Here is a 3,295-nt window from a genome sequence, read left to right as displayed (position 1 = left end):
GCATGTAACTCAGCAATCTGGGATACATGATACACCAACTGTCATGGCTGATGTACAGCAGACAAGTGAAACTCATGTATCCTCAGATATGGCAGAGCATGTGACTACCGCAAATGAAACTACTAACACTTCTGAGGGGGACACAATGGATACTGAAGTGTCTGGTTGTAACATCTGTGCTTGTAATCATTATGAACAGTTCAATTATCAATAAAACAATGTTATTTGATCCTAATGTTTGTTTGGTTGTGTTTTACATTTTTCATGTTTTGACTTTTGTTCGATTTCAAACTCTTCATCGCTTTCTGGAGAATTATACGCAAACTGGTGCGTAAACGTACTCAGTTTAATGCGACAAATACTCCGGAACATCAACGTATACTTAACATACCTTAAATAACCTTTACATAACTTAGAAATAAGTTTTGAAGGCTTCGGTATGGCAAAAACTAGTTAATTCGCTTACAGGGACTAAACTTGACAAACTACGAAAGTATGCCAATTTGAACTGTAACAAACATTCCGGAACATGACCATAAGTTAAACACACCTTAAATATCCTTTACAAAGCTCAGAAATAGGCTTGGAGGTGTTCGGTGTGCCAAAATAAACTTTTGGGTCATTCAGGGACTAAAAGTGTCAAAAAGTGCATAAGTTTGCACTTTCGCGCATAACTTACGTTCTGAATACATCCGGACATTCAAAAATTTATGTAAGCATTATAATATTATGTTTTAATGTTTGGCTTGTCAAAAATCCATTCGTCGCGCAATTTGGATCGTTTTTCGCGCTTATGCGCATTCCGTCGTAATTAAGCGAACATCGCGTTCGTACGACCAAACGAACTGACATCCGGAATATTTTTGAGCATGTTTCATGTCCACAATGTTTAGGCATCATTTTAGGGCCGTAAGGTGGCCTTAGAAGTGTTGGAAATGGCTTAAATATGCAATAGGGACTAAAACTGTCATTTCTGAAAGTTTGTGCTGATCAGACAAGGCCAGGCGGCGCGCCTGAGTTTTGTGTGTATCCTGATGCGGGCCGCGTCAGGCTCCCAGAACAGATAAGATCAATTAGTCAGCAGATTTCAGCTGATTAAACCTCATCCACACAATCACACTTGCCCTTTCAGATCATTTGGGGCCATTTTTAGTTACCACAACTTTCCAACAAGTGTACGCACGAGATTCGATCACGTTTTTCAAGAAACAATCCTAACGGTTCGGGAAATACTATAAATACCCCCCATTTGTGTTAAAACCCACAAAACTGATCAAAGAGCTCTAAGTTGATGCCATTGCTTCATACCTGAGCTCCTGGATCAAGTTTAGCTCTCAGGGACCCTTCGTAAGTGTTCTTTCGTTCTTTTATTCGCTTTTCGAGTCCGAAAGTCAAGCTTTGTTTGACTTTCTGCGTTGACCAGCCTATGGTCAACGCGAAGTTCGTTGGAACTTCATAACGTGAGCGTGATCACGATGGTTATAGTCCGTAGTGACTATACCTACTGATTACCACGTTATCTAGGCTCAGTGACGAGTCGTAGTTTCGGCCAAAATGCGCATTCTTACGTATTTTGTAACCAAACTACTCGTGGGTATCAAAACCGTTTGTTTTGATACCAAACCTGTTTTCTAAACTTAGTTAAGCATGTTTTAACATGCTTAGCTCGTCACTTTTAGTTTAATGCTTATATAGGGTCGTAAGGTAAGCGATCTAAACAATCGCTTATACTTTCGAACCCGACACATTTGGTCGATCATTAGGATTCGACCAAACACATTAGGTGACCATAGCTGTATAGGGAATAACCTTCCGAGGTTATACCTTATGGTCACAATGTTAGGCGTTCCAAACGCGCTTCACGCGAACGACGCGTTAAAGTAGCATAAGCTACCTAAACGGGTCATAATGGGTCATAAGCACTTAGGTTAGGTTTCATTTTAGTATAAAGGATTTGTTAAACCATATTACACGAGTCTCCATACTCGTTTGGTTTACAAACCCGCATACTATCCGATCCTCCGATTTAGGTCCGGTATATTAACATAGTTACCTATATTAGGTGCCGTTTGATATCCGTGATCTCTAGCAGTATTTGGTTGTTATACAAGAACTTCAAAGCAATCTCAGGTGAGTACATAGAACCCCATCTTTTACATGTTTTCGAGGAGTTTATGTGAGTACATAGACCCCTCTTTTACTATTTTCCAAACATTTTGGGGTGAAACACATGTGCCTACTTGTTACTTTCATGCCTTCCATGTTTTCACATCATATACCTGCTATGTTCGTTAGTACATTATAGTACATGATTTCATTACATTTCATGCTATGTATGCCCATTGTGTGCGTACTTAGTACATTGTTTTACATTACATTTCATGCTATGTATGCCCATTGTGTGCGTACTTAGTACATTGTTTCACATTACATTTCATGCTATTTATGCCCATTGTGTGCATACTTAGTACAATTGTTTACATCACATCACATGCTTTCATTTTGGTATGACATTTGGTTTGTTTAACATGGAACAATACATTCATTAACATTAGCTACGTCGTTCGTTAGTAGGTAGTGGTACCATAGGAATTGACAACTCCCGTTCCTGAAATCCTGGGTTTGTTTGGATTGGAAGGAATGACCGAATTCGATATACATAACTTAGATAAACCTTTAATTTGTTTAAGGGTTTATCGCCACAGTCTCAAGGCTTGGATGTATGCATTTTCACAATACCGCATAGATGTTTATATCAGTATAACATGCATTTGTTCCACAAAACATAACTTTGATTTAAACCATGTTTTACTTCAATACCTTGTTTTTGTGCATTTTACATATGGTTTAGTTGATATATTTTACATACCATACATGACATTTTTGGATACACATTACATGATTTACATTAGACATAAACATTTTGACATTGATATACACAGTTCATGATTTACATTAAACACAGACATTTGATATGGTGTACACAAAAACATTTTGACATTTGATTATACATAAACAATTTACATTGGTGGTTTGGTTTGAGTAAGTGATTTAAGTAACGAGGCATGTGTAACATGATACAAGCATGGTGGATACGCCGCTGGTACTTCCTATATATAAGTGTTTGTATGGTATTACATATCGTAGCGTTATTTAAATCATTTCAAGTTATGACACATGACATTTTATACAAATGACATACTTTTTACAAGACACTGTTTACAAACAACCTATCTCACACAAACTCATTTTTTTACATGGTTATTCACTTAATCCTTACATTTATTTATACATA

The sequence above is a fragment of the Helianthus annuus genome, chromosome 8 (assembly GCF_002127325.2).
Source record: "Helianthus annuus cultivar XRQ/B chromosome 8, HanXRQr2.0-SUNRISE, whole genome shotgun sequence".
NCBI lineage: Eukaryota > Viridiplantae > Streptophyta > Magnoliopsida > Asterales > Asteraceae > Helianthus > Helianthus annuus.
This window is presented reverse-complemented; position numbering follows the sequence as displayed.